Here is a 20,886-nt window from a genome sequence, read left to right on the forward strand (position 1 = left end):
ATTTCATTGATTTGGGAGATTCTTTTTATTACCATGTGACAGATACTACCACACATAAGGTGCTTTACTCCTGTTAGTCCTGCAGAGCCAACACAGTTCTCAGAGAGTGAACTGGATTTGTTTCTAGCTCATGCATCATCAGCAGAATTCTTAACTAGTTCTACATGCAGAACTTTTTCTTTGGTGGTAATCTGAGAGCCAGAAAGAACGTCTTGACTTTCAGATTGCATGCTACGTTTGTAGAGGCAGACAGTCAGAAAAAAATATTTTTTATTTGAGAATTGAACTCAGCAAGGCTGCAAAGGGAGTATTTCACTTCAGCGTTTGACTCTAGCCTCAGAGTGGCAGCCGTGTTAGTCTATATCAGCAAAAACAACGAGGAGTCCTTGTGGCACCTTAGAGACTAACACATTTATTTGGGCATAAGCTTTCATGGACTGACTCTAGTCTAGTGCTCTAGTCACTAGGTCACACTGCCTCCCAAGAGCACATGAGAGGCAGAAGAGACTTTTGTGCCATCTTGAGGAAGCAGCTTACTAGTAACTTAACCTTTCATACAATAAAGTAAGCACCTTTGAAGCAAATTAAACAACTTTTTATTCATTCGAGAGTTCTCAAGGAGATGGTGGCATGAAAGTCAGATCTGAGGTACCATTACAACTCTAACATTACCAGAAGCTGTTACAGAAAGGGAGGGAAAATTCAGTTGAGGTAGACAAAACAAGTAGTCTTCTATTGATTTGCCTCCTTTTTATTTTTAATGTTTTTCATCACACACTTGACAGTTGGTACAGCTTTGGATCAGATGTATTAGTTTACAGTGATGCAGATAAATATAATAGAAGGATATTTTCCTGAGGTGGAATATTAGTTCCCTAAATTGCATTTTAATACCAGTCTCCCAAATTATCTATTTTTCCAAAATAAACCTAACTACAAGCTACACTGAAGCCCGTTCTGTAGCCCTGACTCTGCAGTAGCAACTGCAACTCTAATGCACCTACTACCAGTGGGGTCGGATAGGAAGATCCATGGCACAGAAGAGGGATCCACCATAGTTAGGCTGGGAAGAGTTAGATTTTATCAGCAAATACTAGTAAAAAATTGTTTCTCTTTTCACACACAAACCAATAAAAAAAAATTCCATCCATAGTGATCAAAATTTACTGGGAGGCAAAGTAAGAAAAATACAGCTTAAAAACTTAGGAGTGTTTGATTTAAAAATACTTACCAGTACTTTGTATATTTTGACATGTGATATTAACAATTTGTATTTTAACGGTTATAAAGCTTTAACTATTGAATCTCAACATCTATTGTCATTAAATAATTATTGTCCGACTCCACCCACACAATTTCCCACAACAGTGAAAATTTAAATGAGAGAAATAAACAAAATGCTTAAAAATAAACATCCGTAGTATCCATAGAAATTATAAAGAAATAAAAATTGAATTCTGCCATGCTTAACCATAGTCCAGAGAACATGTCTAAAGCCACTCCCCTCCAAATTTTGCACAGCAAAATGGCATCAGCCCTGCTACAAGGAGGCCTTCTGAACATGATTTGTCTATTCAAGCAGAAACAAAAATGCTCTTTGCACTTTGGGCCTGAACCAAAGCCCACTGAAGTCAACGGGAGTCTTTTCCTTGGCTTTAGTGGGCTTTGGATCTGTCCCTTTCGCCTTAAGAATCTTGTTATCGTTATGACACTCATGAACTGGTATTAAAAGCTGGTCCTTTAAAAGAGTAACCCTAAGAAGAATTACTAGATAAATAAAATAAAATGGAAACACAGGTGAATAAAGAAGCACTAATTCTCAGAGAACATGATCAGTGTTCAAATTTAGTCAATCAGGTTAGTGAAAGCAGCTTGGAAGCAACTGGGCTGCATTAATTGACAACAAAAACTGACACGATCATTTGAAAGCAAGGACAGAATAACATCCTGGGGTTTTGCTGATGAACCTACACTTTTGCTACTTTGTCACAGCTGGATGAGCTTGACATTCTCTTTATTCAACATATCAGTCAGAAGCTTTCCTCGTGGGGGTTCTGTTTGGTGTAGGCTTATTTCGTTAGAAAGGAAATGAGGTTAAATGTGGCTTTTTTTAGCAGGGAAAGTTTAGCATACCCTGTGCTTTCATAGTTACCCAACTGAAGGGATAGCACTTGAGAGACAGATTCCCACAGGACTTTAAGATTCACTTTAAAAAATCCACTGAAGGAATAAACACCTTCAGAGCTCATTCATCTGTGTAGGAGACAGTGGAACTGTGCATCATGAACCATCAAAAAATCCATTCTCTGTGTGCAGCTGTGCAATCAAAAGTAATCTCTTCCAAATTCCACAACTGCATCTCTAAGCCCAGATAAAACAATGTAAAAATGGTCAGTGATTATTTGATAAATAATACAAGACTCTCCTTTATTGTATCTGAAAAGACAGAAAAAAACCTCTTCCCATGAGATGCAGATGGCACAGTATTTAATTCTTTTGAGCTTTGTGGCAATCTATTTAATTATTTCTGATTCTTTTTCTCTCTGCCTGTGGAATGTTATTTTCACGGGAAATAAATATAAAGAAGTCTTCCTAAAACTATTAACAAAGACAAAATGAACTGTGATCTGCTCTAGCTCCCTGTTGGTTTCTGGTTTGAATAAATGGTGTTTGTTTTGACCTGTAAATGGCCTAGGATTGCCCACCTGAGAGAGATCAACTCTCACCCCATGTCATAATGCTTTAAGATTAGTTGCGCTCATCAAGCTGGAGCTCACCTAATACAAAGTAACAGGAAATGTAGTCAGAGGATTCTCCATGAGGGATTCATTCCACATTTTGATCCGAACTTGACCAAACATGCTGGATTTCAGGTTGCACTGTAGCTTTTATTTTTATTTAAAGTTAATTTTAGTGGTGTTATATGACACCATCCAGGCTTTAGCTTTGGCAGCCACACTCTCAAGTTCAATAGGGTTACCTCCACTCGTTTGAGATCTAGAAATCATAGGAACACATGAAACCACAGTCAAGTAACACATACAATCACAAGAACATGGTCCACTATCTTTATTTTTCCTCTGTTTAGGGGGGGGATTTGGTTGAGAAGATAGTGCATGAGGCCAAGACCATTGCTGGTGTCTGTTCTTACTGGTGGTTTGAAATAATTGTTAAATACACCTCAAGTTTATGACAGGTGACTTTTTGGTTAATTTTATACATTTGAAAGTAATGAAAAACTGTGGTCTTTGGAGTCTTTTCTGCCCTAGATATAATATATATTGTATAATATATTGCCATGTATCTTGTGGTTTCTTGGTAATTTAAGCAAGACAGGCTCTTAAATTAGCTATTAAATTACCATTCAGAGATCTGATTATCTTGTAATTTCCTTACAAAGTCCTCCATTGGGGATAAATCTAGTTTAAATTGTCTCCCTTTCTTATGATTTTATCATATTTTAACTGTAAGAAGATACAAAATTCCTGTCTTTCTAACTTATATTACAATTGTAACTATGTGAAAGATTTTAGTTCAGTTTTGTCAAATTAATGTCTTATATTTTTATTCTATTTTGTCTTATACTTCCTGTGACATTAAGAATAACATCTATTACTCTATCCTTATACCGTTCCCATCACTGTGATACCTAAGTGTGATATTTGGGATATTATAAATGGTGGTCAGTTTTAAAATACCCCTTGAAAGTCCTAGTTGTATTATCATATCTCCCCTTATTTTTCAACAAAATAGAAATTCATGGATTATTTCCTATGTCTTTCTTTTCTGATTTAGTTGACTAACAGATGGTTGCTCATGTAGATTCTGGTTTAGCAAAGCCCTTGAACACATGATTGAGTTTAAGCACATGGTTAAGTCCATCGCAGTTCAGTGAAGTACTTAACCATGTGCTTAACTTTAAGTAAATGCTTAAGTCTTATTGACATCAGTGGCTACATAGTGGGCAGGCCAAAAGATGGGGCTGAAGGGGAGCTCACATGATCTCTGTCCCGCTCCAGTTCTGTGTAGCATAGGTTGAAAAGATAATACTCAGCCTGCAATTGTATTATCTTTCCTGCTGAGTCCTATGCTCAGGGCCTGGGAGCATATGTAGCCAGAGCCCTTCATAGTGCGGTTTCAGTGGAGCTATGGTAATGGTCAATATGGTCTTGAGCCAGTGCAGTCACAGGACTTCTGCATTGCTGGTTCCAGCTTCTTGTGCAACCCTGGGAACCTGCCAAGTTTAGAGACTTTTGTTCAAAGCTGGGCCAAACATTTTACCCCACCCCACTAATGCAGTGGTATGGGGGAAACAATGATTAAAAAATTCCCACAGAATTTTCCTCCCTGAAAACCTCCAATACACATGACCTCTATGACCATAATATAAAGGAAGAAAATGGAAATTGAAAAGAAGATAGTGGGAAAACAGGAGGAGTTTGCACCAATACCATTTTCTTTCCTTCTTCTACCTTCAAACTCCAAGTGATCAGGCCAAAAGAGCTATCAGAATTAAACTCTACTTCTGGATAAAGCTAGTGAACAATATCCCATCAACACTGTTTTTCATGGAAAACTGGGATTTTGATTAAATAAAATATGTTGCATAAACTGTCTACGTTCCATGGAAAAGTTCAACTTTTTATCAAAAACCAGTAAACCAAACATTTTTTGTCTGAAAATGTTTTGGTTGTTTAACAAAAAAATCAAATTATCCTTAGGGGAAAAAAAAGATTTTCCTTGCCCGCTCTACTTTTGCACATAATGAAGATGTGCATAATTGGTATCTGCTACAGACCACCTAATCACACTAAGGATGACAGACTCCTTACGCACTTATCTATACTGTGAAGGAGAATAAGTTGCGCGATCAAGGTTGACTTCAATTAGAGTGACATATGATGGAGGTCTCATGCTGCCAGTACTAAAACCTCCTTGGAATTCTAAATATTATAATCTAAATATTACAGATGACAATTTCATAACTTAGGGTGTTGGAACCAATACTATTCTATACTAGATCTCATCCTGATATATAAAGAACTAAAAAAAAAAATGGTAGTTTAGGTGCAAATGATCATGCCTTGATCACAATTATAATATGCAAACAGAATTAAGTACAAACCAGTTTATATATATATATATGCTTTAAAAGGGCCAGTTTCACAAACCTGAAAAGAATTATGAGCTAAATCAGCTGGGAGAAAGAATTTAATTCAAAAAATATGAATGATAATTGGGAATTGTTTAAGAACACTTTATTAAATGCCCAAAAAGTCACAATAAAAAAAAAAAGACTGTATTGGTTAAAAAGTGACTAGGTTTAGAGGAGAAGTGAAGACTGCTATTATATATCTAGTAATTGATCAATACCATTGTCGGGATTCTTTTTGCTGTCTTGTTATTGTCTATAAATCTGCTGGCCATAGATTTCTCCTTGTGAAAGATATTATATATATCTTTATATATATATTATATATATATAATATCTTTCATTTGTGTTATATATAACAAATGAAAGAAAAGGGAAGTTGATAGTAATGAACATAAAGCAAAAGCTAGGAATTGTAGAAAGTTGATAATGGAACACAAGGAGAAATCTATGGCCAGCAGATTTATAGACAATAACAAGACAGCAAAAAGAATCCCGACAATGGTATTGGTCAATTACTAGATGGAAGTGGTGGCATTATTAACAATAATGTAGAAAAGGCTGAAGTGTGCAATAAATATTTCTGTTATTTCTGTATTTGTGAAAAAAACAGATGTCGTCGATTCATGATATGATAACAGTCTTTCCATTCCACTTGTATCTCAGGAGGACATTAAACAGCAGCTACTAAAGTTAGACATTTTAAAATCATTAGGTCCAGATAATTTGCAAGAAGAGGTTTTTAAAAAGCTAACTGAGGAGCTCACTGGACTGTTAATGTTGATTTTTTCCATACGTCTTGGAACACTGGGGAGATCCCAGAAGACTGGAAGAAAGTGAAAGTTGTACTATATTTTAAAAATGTAAACAAATGACCAGGATAATAATAGGATAGTAATAATTGGTTACTGTCTATAAGTATCTATACGGGGAACAAAATTTTAATAATGGGCACTTCAGTTTAGCAGAATAAGGTATAACACAATCCAATGGCTGAAGTTGAAACTAGGCAAATTCAGACTGAAAATAAGGTGTATCTTTATAACAATGAGAGAAATTAACTATTGGAACTATTAACCAAAGGTGGTTTCCCCAGCACTGACATTTTTAAACTCAAGATTAGATGTGTTGTTTTTTTTTCTAAAAGATATGTTCTAGTAATTATTTGGGGGAAGTTCTATGGCCTATGCAGGAGGTGAGACTAGATAATCACAATGGTCCCTTCTGGCCTGGGAATCTATTAATCTATAAAATTACCGCTCACTAGTAAAATCTTACCTCAAACTGCAAGCAACAGTTGACAAATTATATTAGGCTTACAATAGGGAGCATACTGTAAAACAATATAGATGCCTTTACTTCTTATCCTAAAGTGTATAAAAGAAACCCTCTCACAGCTAAGGTGCAATTTATCAATTAGAAAACTGAAATCTTAAATTACCATTTTGATCAATGTACTAAGCAGATGCAAAGTCTGGTCAACCCATTAAATAAGAAAGTTAATAAGAAAAGAAAATCGTCTCACAGTTCATGAAATAGTACAGCAAAGTATAATTTTTCAAGTCCTAGTAATTAGGTTGGCTATCACACCATTACTGATATAATGTGAAGCTAATAAGCCAAGTAATTAGAGTGCACTGGGTCAGAGTTTTCACCTGAATATCTGAAGGGTAAAAGAAAATGAGGCATTATAATATTTAGCCTAAACAGCACAAACACAATATAACTGAAAGGTTACTTTTTAGAGGGAATCTGCTGTGTCTTGCTCATTGAATTGTTTGTATTGACTTACATGCTGGGCCTAATGGAGGTCATTACAGGGATTTAATTGTGTTACAAATGTGTCAAAGATGTATGGCTATCTGACTATCTAATAGGGAAGCATCTTGCTAAATCTGCTGAAGTAAGGTTCTTACATTTTGGATTACTGTTTTCACTTAGATTCACTGATAAGGACACGTTATTAATTGACTACAGTACAGTAAAACATGGTCGGATCTAAAGTCCTCATCCAACCACACCCAACAAAGAGCAGTGACATTCTCAAAAGACAGGGGGGGAAAGGACTTCCCTCCGCCTGTTTTAGTTCAAAAGGATACAAGCTGTACTTCCAATATTTCAGGTTTATAGCTCTCAGCTTCTCAAGCAATTTCAAAGGAAAGTTAAACACAGATTCCAAAGTCCAGCTGTCTCACCAGAAGATGGCTGGAGGCAGGCCTGCAAGAGAAAATTGGGGCCCCAGTACCTCACTGTTGCTGGGACCTCACCCATGTCCATTTCACTTTATTCACACAGGTGTTTTGGGAGCCCCCCCCAAACTCAGGGCCTTGGAACAATTGTCAGTCCTGGCTGGAGGCTCTTTCCAACATCAAGATTATTCATTATTGGCTGTCCCAGGAGCAGAAACTTGCAGTATTTCCTTTCTTCTGGATAACAATACATCCTGTGGGTGAAATCTAGCTTCAAAAAATGCCCAGATGCAGCTCATCAGCAAGTGACTAGCCTGGAATGGCAACATAATAATATAAAAAATGTAAAGAATGTGCCACTAAACCAAGTTATCAAAAGAGGGAGTTTGGATCAAGGCTCATCTTCACAGCAATAATTCCATGCAAGATGCCATCCGCACAACACCCTGGCCTACTATTTATTTTAGAAAACAACTGGGGTTATTTTTAAGATCTTTTTTTGAAGTTTCTCAGGGACATATTCATGACCTTTGATCATAGCTAAATTTTAACAGTGATGCACCTGGTTTGCAGATCATGTGATATTCTAGAAGGGCTTTATTTGAAAGTGAGGTTTATCCTTAGCTAGACTCTACTTTGCATTGAAGCCTTTCTTGTTGACCCTCATTTGTCAGTATCAAAGGAGAATTAGATCAGAGACTCAGTCTGCAGTGAAAGTATGGGAAAATAGACAGAACAAGTGAAACAACAAGTAAGCGAGACAAGTGATTTGCATTCTTATGGCAGAGCCTTGCGAAAAGACTTCCCTCCCCAAAGATTTTGAATTCAGGGCACACCTTTGAGGTTTCAAAATCTTTCTCTGCTTCAGATCGAACATTGCAAGTGACAAGAATAAAATACCCTCATAAACATTGATATATGGAATATGCATTCCTAAGGTTCATTGAACAATTGTACTTTGTTACTTAGTTGAAAAGTTAATTGTTATATAAACCAGTTCTTAAAGCTTACCACACTAATTAAATGAAAGGAAAAAATAACTATGTGTTAGCATGCAGCCTACAATGCATTTAGTCAATAATTACAATGTGCTGGATGTCTGTGTGGAAGGGACCCTCTGTGCATGGATCTCCCTCTCCCCAGGCAGAAAAGTATGGGAGTGAACACTTCCCTGGTACCACCCCTTGTCTTCCTCCTAGATCTTACAGAGGACTATGTGGGAAAGTGGAAGTGGGGGATGGGAATATCATTTGCCCATCCTCTTTCTGCCAGCAGGTGATAATCCAACTGAACAGGGACATGATTCTTGTGTGGAAGCAGCAGGCAGGCATCCCGCTAAGAGTGTAACTCCATCAGTCACCCTGCCAAAGAATCAGAGGGGACAAGAGACCTCCGAGACAGTAGATGGCACATGGCCTCTACCCAGGATCTGTGCAGTTGGGGGTCTGAACACTCGGCTTCTTGCCTGGAGGGCAAACAACAGAATTTGAAGGAAACCCTCTGAGACGGTCCCTTGCAAATTTTCCATCCCATAGGGAGTTGGGGATGGGCAGGTTTCCCTGTGGGATGGAGCAAGCTTGATTAGAATCCACTATATATCAGGGACACTAGAAATCTCCAAATAACAATTATTGTATAACTGCATTAATTATTTATTGTCTAGCACGCAGAGGCAAGGACTAGGTCTTCCTATTGTATGTACTTAGATCTTAGTCTAGGAAATGAAGAGGCATGCTAATTGTGTTAGGATTGTGTGTGTGTGTGTGTGTATATATATATACATATATATATATATATGTATATACACACACACACACACATTTGTAAGTTGTTATTTTTTAAATAAACAAAAATAAAGTGTCTATTTCCATCTGTCTGCCCTTCAAGCCATTGCTGACTGGCTAGATTGGATTTTTATGGATTATTTATCTATGTACATTATTTATTACAGGATTGCCAACCACAGTTCCATTGTGCTAGGCATTGTACAAGCACATAGTGTGAAACAATTCCTCAGTGAGTTTACAATCCAAATAACAACACAGGCTAATGGTGAGAGGGGGTAATGTTGCCCTCATGTAATAAAGAGGAAACTGAGGCATTGAGAGATTAAATGACTTGGCCAACATAGGGAGTCTGTGGCAGAGCTGAGAATTGACTCAAGATTTCCTGCGTCCCAGCCCAGTGTTTACCCACAACATCATCTTTCCTTTCAGGAGGAATTAGTCTCCAGAAGCAATGAGATGGAAGACAAGGTGTTGGCTTTAGGGACCAGTTCATATGTTGTTGTATTCCCCAGTACGTAATGTTTTGTTTTTCCAAAGTCAAGCTCTTCAGCTTCTGGAGGTGTCATCCAAATATGAGCAGTTTTACACTCATCCATTTCACCAGTGCTCTGAAATCCAGAAGAAGTAAAAAAAAAAAAAAAACATGACAAACTCCAAATGTGCTTCAGAAATCTCCCTCTCGTGGCTCCAGTTACAAATATCAAACTTTCTCAACTGCGTAGTCTCACAGCTAGCGGTTTTTGTTTGTTTGTTTAAATCTTTTGTAGCTGTACATTTAGAACATGCTTCCTTTTTCCATGCAGCCTCCTGTGCTTCAAGGCTGCTGATTTGCTTTTCTTCTGGCAGAACTAATTGCTTGTTTAACAAACTATATTAAAATCCCATCATTTGAGTTTACATGAAAGAAATTCAGGGTTGCCTGCAGATGAGGCCATGTCCAACTCGGTGCACTCATGAGTAGTTCCATTGGTATCAGTGGGAATATTCACGAGTATGATGAGTGCAATTTAGCCACCCTGACATTGCTATTTGTTATTTCTAAGTATCCATGACACAAGGTAGTGGATGCCTGAAAATGAAATTTATGAGGCATCTGCATAATTTAAGAAAGCAATGAATTATTCTACCTATAGTATTCTCTTTAGCAATGAATCTCCTAAGAAATTTCTGATTTGGGCTAAATCAGCCCCTCGGGTTCATAGAATCATAGAAATGTAGGGCTGGAAGGGTCCTTGAGAAGTCAAGTCCAGCCCCCTGCACTGAGAACATAAGAATGGCCATACTGGGTCAGATCAAAGGTCCATCTAGCCCAGTATACAGTCTTCTGTCAGTGGCCAATGCCAGGTACTTCAGAGGGAATGAACAGAATAGGTAATCCTCAAGTGATCCATTCCCTAATGCCCCTTCTCAGCTTCTGGCACTGAAGAAGGACCAAGTAAACGTAGGCCATTCCCGACAAGTGTTTGTCCAACCTGTTGTTAAAAACCTCTAGTGATGGGGATTCCACAACCTCCCTTGGAAGCCTATTCCTGGTTGAACCCTGTGTACAGAGAGAGACCAGAAATTCTTTGAGGTTAACCTCACACATTTTCTATGTAATCAATGGGCAGGAGGGATGTTTGGGGACAAGGGCTTGATCCAACTTGCAATAAAGTCCATGTTATTCTTTCCTTTGACTTTAGTGGGAGCTGGATCAGGCCTATCGAAAGTATGAGAACATAGCCTTCTAAATCCCCACTTTCTGGGAGTGTGCAGGGAAAGGAAGCTGTTTTCATGGTTGACTCCTTTGATCTATCCTGCTGGATTCATGTTCCTGGGTTTCTCAAGGAGCTGTGCTGGCATTGGTTGAATCTCTCAGCAGAAGGTAACTCCCGTTCTAATCTCAACAAGGAGATCCATGGGTTTAGCTGCGGACAATGTCTCAAGAGCAGCTAATCTTCTACTCCACTGCCTTACAGCCCTGCCCACAAAAGCCCGTGCAACACCTACCCTACAGAGGAGGAGATTTCATGAGGGCTCAGGGAAGGCGGTAATAGGCTCATCAATTTTAGCATACAAAGGTATACCAAGATCCAATGGCTGGAAGTTGAAGCTAGACTGGAAATAAGATGCAGATTTTTAATATTGAGAGTAATTAACCAGTACATCAACCAGCTTACCAAGCGTTGTCATGGATTCTCCATCACTGGCAATTTCTAAATCAAGATTGCACGTTTTTCTAAAACATATGCTCTAGTTCAAACAGGAATTAATTTAGGGAAGTCCTGTGGCCTGGGATATACAAAAAGTGAGACTAGATGATTACCATAGTCCCTTCTGGCCATATAATCTATGAATCTATGGTCTGCAGGTGCTGCTGTGTTCCCCCACTTCAGAATCAGCACAAGAGCCCCCTTCCACTTGCACAAGTATGGGGAATGAACTTGAACTCTGATGAAAAACTTTTTTGTTCCTCTCTACTTATTATTTGTATCCTATTAAATAAAACAATAATCAATAAAGTAAAAATAAATGAGCACAGAGCTAACTTGTCATCACTGTGGTACATTCTGTCAAATTATAGTACATAAATCATGACTTAATTGACGTAGCTAAGCATAATATCTACTCTATCCATATTAATTAATGGTATGTCAGTTCAAGAGATTCAAAAATATACTTTTATTCCCTTAGAAATGATGTGTAAAACATCAGAGAATTTCCATATAAAATTCCATTTAATATTTATATGTCATTAAAAATGTGCTTTTCCTTCGGTAGAGTATCTACCATTTAACTTTCATTATTATCTCACAGCTCTTAAAATGTGCACAAAGGGGAGTGAATAATTCATCACAAATCATTTATTCAGCTAATTTCTGCTCTTTTACCCCCTTGTTTCATGGATTGTCCATGAACAGATCATGAAATTCTCAAATGCATTTGTTACTCAGATTGATTTGTGATTATCGGCAGCGATTATGGATTATGGGCTGCAGTGAGGCTGTTGCACACATTGTCAATTATTTCAGAAGATAATACAGAATAAAGTGATTCAGTGAGCTTCAGAGACTAGTATAGGAGGCTCCTGAGCGGTGGAGATCAGCAGTCTTTTGTTTTCTCATTGCCTCTGCCAAAGGACTTTCCGATAAGATACTCAGATATCTGCTCTCTAATTTTTTTTAAAACTTCGTGTGATGCTTCAAGCTGATAAGGGACTGAGAGTCACTCAGATTTCATCTCTCCATCCTCCCCAGTCTCCTCTGCCCTATGTGTCTCATGTAAATCAACATGAGGGAAAGTAAGGCAAATTAAGACTCAGAGATACTGGAGCAGCTCTAAACCTGGTTGTCTTCTAGCCCACAACAAAGTGTGTTTTCAAAGAGTTCCAAAACTGTGTGACATGAGCGAGTCTGAATGTCATTATGAGATGGGCATCATCAATGTTGACTTCATCATGCATTCAAACCAGAAAGTAATTGTTCATGTTTGATACCAGGATTTTTATATGGCTTTAAAGATATTGAAGTAGGTATCCACTTATATCTAAAAATGAACCTTTCTACGTACGATAAGCAGTCAAGAAAAGACAAAGAAGGCACTTAATATCCTTACTATGACTATTCAAGAAACTTTCATTTCCTTTTTGAATCTCTGGTTTTAAAAAGAGCTCACTCCTGTTTAATACTTTTTAGAAACATAATCACTGTCTAGATCATGCAGAAGGGCAAATGCTGCCGAGATTTGAGGTACTGTCTGTGTTGGAGCAATATATGGTAATTAATGTCCCAAGATAGAAGAGGCAAAGAACAGAAAGGAGTTGTGTGTCTGTCATGCATTCTTAATGAACACAAAAGAGATTAAAAACAAATATTGTATGTTGCAAACCTTAGCATTGAATTCTTGATGCTATTTTTTAAGTTAGGTTAACAGGTTTCATTTCTGACTAAAAACAGCAATGGGTGAAGTTCTAATGTTCAGAGGCTCAGTGAAGTTCAGGTGAGCGCCAATATGTTTCAATGCTTCACCCAGTTTATCCAAATCATCTTAGTCTTCAGAAATATGCTCAAAACCTTTCTTGAGGCAGTAAAGCACTCCTGTTTCCAGACCCAAAGAAAATCCAGAAGTACAGTATTGCACCCACCTGGAGAGCTATTTAAAGAGTCACCAGAACTGTTTCAAACTTTCTACAAGGTTTCGTTTCATTTTTTTAGTCAGAATTTGTACATTGTATGAACCAGATTCCATCCCCAGTTAAAACTCCCTCCACAACATAGAAATCACCATGTACCTCTGCTTTAAAGCATGCATCAACTGACAGCAAGCATAACAATTCTGGCTCAACCTAGTTCTCATAGTATTTCAGAAAATGATGACATCAGACCTTTATGCCTTAAGGTCCCAATCCAAAGCCTACTGGAGTCAAGGGAAAAACTCTTACTAATGCAGCTAATTATTTTTTACTTTTTTATTAAGGTAGTACATAGACGCCCCAACTGAGACCACTGCCTCATTGTGCTAGGCTCTGCGCACATTCAGGCCATAAACCCCTGAAGGTTGATCAGTACCCACTTCCAAAACCTCAAGACTTACTTTCAAAATTGGCAGGTGAGGTGAGGTGAAGTTTACAAAACTTGACCCGTCTCAAGCACATCAGCAGCTGGGTTCCAGAGCCAAGCTAATAAATAGTCCTTACTGTGAACACAGGCAAAGGGGCTGTTCAGATATAAAAGGCTGACATATGGTTTAGTGAGTGCACCTGCCGCCTTGCAGAAAATGATGGATCAAGTGCTCTAGTAGTTCCATGGTGTCATCTGTTTTTGGATGATATATTGATAACTGGGAGAGATACAGACCAATATATAAAAACAACGAGGAGTCCGGTGGCACCTTAAAGACTAACAGATTTATTTAGGCATAAGCTTTTGTGGGTAAAAAACCCACTTCTTCAGATGCATGAAGATGACTTGGGTGGATTTTTTACCCATGAAAGCTTATGCCCAATTGAATCTGTTTGTCTTTATGGTGCCACTGGTCTCCTCATTGTTTTTGTGGATACAGACTAACACGGCTACCCCTCTGATACTTGAGACCAATATATGTTGTATTCCAGAAATAACTAACTTATTTGGGGTATACAGTGGTGTAGACTGGCATCCTTTAATATGAAGGTAGAGAAGACATGCACCATTCAGAACGGGGCTGAATCCCCAAATCATTTTTGACAAGGCTAAGCTATTATAAGAGATTCCAAATTTATCATCACTAACAAGCTGAAGGTTAAGAAAAAATGTGACATAAACTTGGAATGAGAGACATCGTATGTTTTCTGAGGAGGCAAAAACAAACCAAAGTAGTCCCCATAGCTCAGAGCATTTTAATGCCAGGCTTCCTCTACTGCTAGCATGCAGTCTCTCTCTGCCGGAGGGAAGGGAGTTGTCAGCTTGCATATATGTAAAGATGGGATTTGTTTCTAGAATATAATGAAAGGCTCCAAGAAAATAGATCTCAAATAGAGAAAGCAGCATTAGGCATTATGTTTGGAATAACTTACATGTCATGGCTGCTTCTTGGTAACAATTTCACATGGATCACAAGTTGAGGAGTGCACAGCTCATCTCAGAAATGGGGTGCAAAGGTGATCTTTTTATTCTATTTCTTTTGGGCCATCTTTTCCTGGTTCCCCCGCTCTCTGGCATTTTGTCACCTGCCAATGGCCTTAAATGGCTGATAGGGCAGCTAAAGATCACCAGAGTGTCAGAAAGCCTCATAACACCCCATTCCCTTGAACCATGTCCCTTGTGACCAGCTGCAGGGAAGGGTGGCTTAGTAAGTGCTATTCTGGCTGTAACCTGAAGCAACCTGCACTGGGTTGATCCTCACATTTGAGTGTCAGTCTACACAAGATCAACCTTCCTCTCCAGTGACAGGACATGGGAACAGTCTGTTGTTAAGACTGTAAAGGCATTACTGTATATGATTGTTGCTTATAGATTACTTGAAGATGGAGGTTTCAGATAGCACTCCTCAGTGACTTCCTTGGGAATGCCAATTACTCATCAGGGGACATTCAGTAGAGTATTTTAGTCCTGGTTCATATCATCCAGCAGCAAAATGAGTTAGCAGACTGCTTTGTGCTGACACCTAATAAGACCTTAGTTAAAAAAAAAAGTGAAACCAGAAATACTGCATTTCAATTGTTTGCTGTTGTCATATTGGCCTACACCTCAGCCAGCGTGATACAGAATACTCCAGCACAGTAAGTTCTAAAATATCATTTACTAATTAAGGGACAGATTCTGTCACCCTTACTCTCATTGGATAGGTGCTCATAGAGAGAGCCATTTTCCAACATAAGTAAGGATAGCTGAATCTGGCCCTGTATTTGATTTCCTTTGATCTGGTTTAATAACAGAAATGGATGGAAAACAGCACCAAGTAAAGGACCTATAAAATGTGCCTCCCACAGTTTTACAGCTAGAGTGGAGGGGCACTAGCCTGAAATTACAGAGGGAAGGAGGAAGGGGGCAAATGGAATTGTCAAGGATAGGGCCACACCTGGCTGAAATAAAAGGTGAGGTGACAATGAAAGAAGCCTATTGCCCAGTTATAAGATAAAGGTTCAGAAAGAGAGAAAGGCAGCTGCTGAAAGTGAAAATCATGACAATGGGCCTGAGCCTGCCTCAATCGGAGCTTTGCTACGGACTTAAATGGACAATGGATCAGCCCCAAAGTGATCACTACGGAAGGAAATGGTTGTGTGTTCTATTGGCCTGAGAAATCAATTGAAAAATGACACAGAAGAGGGTTGATCTCTAAACACAGAGGAGGAATTGAAAGAAGAGCCAGTGCTGACCACCCATCATGCCAATGGCCTTTGCCCGCATCTTGAACACTAGCCTCCCAATAAATGTAAATGTATAGAGAAAAAAATGACAAGGGAAGAGTGTGGAGTGTGTAAATGTAAATGCAGGGGATATGTTAGGATTGTCTTTTCTGGGACTCCACCTTTAAATGTAAGGGATCTGACTCTGATCTCAGCTAGCCCAATCTAAATCTGGATTTATGCCACTGAACTAAATTACACAAGTGTGAAATCAGTGTAAGTGAGAGAAGCATCAATCCCAGGAGTCTCCCTCCATGTCTACTGTAGGGTACCGCTGTGAATCAATTCAAGAGGCCAGTTCCAAATTGAATAACACACTATATTCTCTCCCCCCTCCTCCTCCCCACCCCACAAGACTCATGTTTGTTCTTTCCTTGTTTGCAGTTTCCCTTTATCTGAAATGGAATCCATCCAGACTGAAAGTACAGGCTTTGCTCTTCGGTGAAGGAACACACCACGTATTTGAAGGTTACAGACTTCAAGGAGGGAAAGGAATTATTTAGGGCAGAATGAAGGGCTACTAACTAGGAGTAATGAGATGAAAATAAGAAAAGGAAAACCAGTGGCTGAAACCCTGGCAGTGAGATCAACTCAGCTGTGGTTTGACTCAATTGATAGCCACCACAGTACAACATGAGACAAAGTGGTTGCAAGAAAGATGCTCCAGGTGACTGGAGAGGTCACAAAGAGATAAATGCAGTGCAAGAGCATCAAACAGAAACAAGCCTAACAGCGGCAGCAAATGTTCATGGGACAACAAGGAACAGCAGAAGCCAACTGAAATAAACTGAACAGCAGCAGCAAATATTCACAGGAGAGTAAACAAGTACAGCAGAACCAAACAGCATGGCAGTGACGATTTCCCTAAAGAGTTCTAAGCACAGCTCAAACACAAATATCCTGGAGAGACCATTAGATTTCCCAGCTCCTGTTAGATGTCTTGCCTGGGTGGGGGTGGCATGGGGCAGACAAACGGATAGGGGGCATTTTGAAAATGTTTTCATCCCAACTGCTGCTCTCCATCCCATGTCCCTTTCCTGAGATATCCAACCTACCAGAAACTGGGGGAGTCAGAGGATGCTGCAGTCACTTCTTTGACATTCCAGCCATTCATGATAGGAGACAGAAGTTGGCTAGCTACAATGAATTAGCATATGTAGTCAGCCCCTGGTACAGTATCCGAAAAACGGGTACAATCTTGGAATATTGGTTTGCTTGAAAGTTCTGGAAGCAACTCCCAGGCATAGGAGCTGGGTTCTGCGTGTTATACTCTTAACTGGAGTAAATAGGGACCAAGAAAACCCTGGGCCTAGGAAAAGGTTCTAAATCATTCCTAGCTTCGCTGCTCTAACTTACAGTACCCTCCTTCCCCACATGTACCACACTCTGCTAATCTTCCTTCCTTAGTGATACCTAGGGGTTACAGGTGGACGAGAAGCTGGATATGAGTCAACAGTGTGCCCTTGTTGCCAAGAAGGCTAACGGCATTTTGGGCTGTATAAGTAGGGGCATTGCCAGCAGATCGAGGGACGTGATCATTCCTCTCTATTCGACATTGGTGAGGCCTCATCTGGAGTACTGTGTCCAGTTTTGGGCCCCACACTACAAGAAGGATGTGGAAAAATTGGAAAGAATCCAGAGGAGGGCAACAAAAATGATTAGGGGGCTGGAGCACATGACTTATGAGGAGAGGCTGAGGGAACTGGGATTGTTTAGTCTGCTGAAGAGAAGAATGAGGGGGGATTTGATAGCTGCTTTCAACTACCTGAAAGGGGGTTCCAAAGAGGATGGATCTAGACTGTTCTCAGTGGTACCTGATGACAGAACAAGGAGTAATGGTCTCAAGTTGCAGTTGGGGAGGTTTAGGTTGGATATTAGGAAAAACGTTTTCACTAGGAGGGTGGTGAAGCACTGGAATGGGTTAGCTAGGGAGGTGGTGGAATCTCCTTCCTTAGAGGTTTTTAAGGTCAGGCTTGACAAAGCCCTGGCTGGGATGATTTAGTTGGGGATTGGTCCTGCTTTGAGCAGGGGGTTGGACTAGATGACCTCCTGAGGTCCCTTCCAACCCTGATATTCTATGATTCTATGATATTAGGCATTGTGACCATTAGTTACAGCCATTAAAGGTGAGACTTTTCTGTCATTAGTAAGAATGAACAATGCCATGGAGTTGAACTCCATTTAAATCTAGTCAGTTTCTCAAATCTCAGTAATTGGGGAAATAGAATCTTGTTTCAAGGCATGTACGAGGTATTAGGTTTCATTAGCAGATGGTCAGAATACAAAGCAATAAAGGGCCATTTTGTTGTATATGAAGGTGTTTGATCGACTCCATTCTGAATAGTGGTTCAGTACTAGTAAACTCCAAGGTCAATATGGCATTGGGCTTTGGGGCAAGTGCAGCATTCAGCAATGAAGATGATATGCCAGATCAATAAATTACATTGTGAGCTATAACAGGGTGGCTTTGTCCCTTTATGGGCCAGAGGCCTGGGCCCAGCCAACCCTGGTTACTGAAGAGGCACACCTGAGAGAGATCAGCTGTCTTTCTATAAAAAATTGCAGGAAGCAGATTGATTAGTGTGGAGAAAAACGGAGTGACTGGCACGGAGAAAGGACAAAATGATGATTGCTCAGGTCACACACTGGGTCTTTTGTTGGTTAGTTTGTGGTACTGTACAGCGCTGGTAAGAAAACGTCAACAACAAAATGTAGCCAAAAAATTGATATATAACTTTCAGACATTTTCACCCCCAAAATTCCTATTCTCTGTAATAATGTAAATATCAGCATAAATGTGGAAACACAAAAGGGACTAGGGATGTATTGGCAGCATAAAGGACAAATGGAGAGACCATTAATTACAAGTCTAGAATTTAACCTGAGGAAGTCGAATGGTGGGGTTTTGAATTTATTGTAGAGCTCATAAGCCCAGTCTTTGGAGTAAGCTTCCCCCTTCTATTTCATCTTCACGATTGCCCTGGATGAAACTGACCATCATGGTCCTAGATTCATTCAATTAGGTCAATTCAAGTTAATGGGGTTTGGATTAAGCCATTATCCAAAAGATAAAGGAAACCATTTCTTCCAGTTATGAGTGATATGTTCTAGCACAGCAGAAATAAAACAGTGAAAGCATTTTACAAAAAAAAAAAAAAAAAAAATCAATGTCCATTATAACAGCTTAATACTGATTCTTCTTTAGACAGAAACTATATTCACTCTAAGCTTCTGTACAGTTCTTTGGCGCCTTAATTCTGTAAAATCCAGGATAAACTCATTTTTTATGAAACGTACTATATTTTGCTATATAGAAGGCAAAAACTTGGATCCTCAAAGTTATATTTTAGCAAGAGACCATTTGAACCATTCTGAACAGCTGTTGATGTTGGGAATATTGTCTTTTGCAAAATCTTCTAAATAATTCTAACATTATATGCCCAACTTTATCTGTCCAAATACTGATTCTTCAAACTACACTCTTTTGTCTATCTAAGAATTGGGTTTCTGCAAGGTGTCCTCACCTTGAGTTTCAAGATCTGGCTCAAAATGATTTGTAAGGAATCACATTAATTCCTGTAATAAAACAATGTGACCCTATGACACTGGAACAATGAAGAAGACAAAACAAAAAAATAATATATTAAAATCATATTTCCAGAAAGCCTTTAAAATACACAGGAAATGAGAAATCTGTATGCAATAGATACAATGGCTTCCAGGACGGCCTTTCCCCCCCCCTAGTCACCATTCATAGGATCACTAGAGAGACCAAAAGGTAAATTTATTTATGTTGATTTATCTTGGACATGTATGAGCTTTCATATTTAAACAGTGATTTCCCATATATGTGTTTGTGTTTACCAGATATTTTAGGAAATCTGACTGAGGGTTTTCTTTTTAGATTTTTAGTGGGGGAGGGGATGTTTTGTTTTGTTGGGGTTTTATGTTTTATGTTATCTTGAAGTTAAACTTATAAATTCTAAAATCATATGCAAAAATTATTAAAATAATACTATCAAAGTACGCGTCTTTTGGAGATTCAGTTCATAAATATGCACTTTGATGGAAGAAATGCAGGCCCTTTTATGTAGTTTGAATGTCATCAAGGAGATATTCTCATGCTAATTATTACAGACAATTCATGACTAAACAGCTCTCAGATAATGCAAGAAATTTTCACATTCCTATATTCCTCTTCTAAAGTTTCTGTTAACCACTTTTTCACTAGCTTGGTTATTAGAATGAAAACTGAAGATGAAGGAAATGAAATGCATGGTTTGTAAGTAGTTATAAATTACTATTATAGATTTAATATATTCATAGTAATTAATGACTTTAATATATATAATGCTTTTGAAACAAAAGAGTTACATAATTCAAACCTTTCAGTGCATGATGCTGTCCAGTTTAACATAATTGTTACTTTTAGTATCTTGATTAATGTTTTTTTCCATCTCATGTCATGAGAAAAATACAGGCCTGATGAAATTTCAGGGCTAGACTGTGCAACCCTAAGTCACAGTGATGAAAGCTTGCTGGCATGAGCAGTCCCATTGGTGTCAATGGAACTATTCATTGATTAAGTGTCCAGCCATGTAAGTAATTGTTGCACAATCATCTAGCCCTCAGTGAACACGAGTTAGATGCCTTGGGTAATGAGTACAGTATCTTGTGCAGGAGGAGATGAAGAAAATAGAAAAGGAGATGGGAATCGACCAAAGCAGAAACAAATTCAATATTTTATTTATTCTAACATTTCTGAGAGAAAAATTGGGTGCCTGAGTTAAAGGTGTCCCCAGATGGCTTTCAGTGGCATAACTAGAGCTTACTCATCAGTTAAGCACACAGGTCTTGTTAACCTTGGCAGCATTACCAGGTTGTTATTTTCAC

Source organism: Emys orbicularis, chromosome 11 (genome assembly GCF_028017835.1).
Source record: "Emys orbicularis isolate rEmyOrb1 chromosome 11, rEmyOrb1.hap1, whole genome shotgun sequence".
Taxonomy (NCBI): Eukaryota; Metazoa; Chordata; order Testudines; family Emydidae; genus Emys; species Emys orbicularis.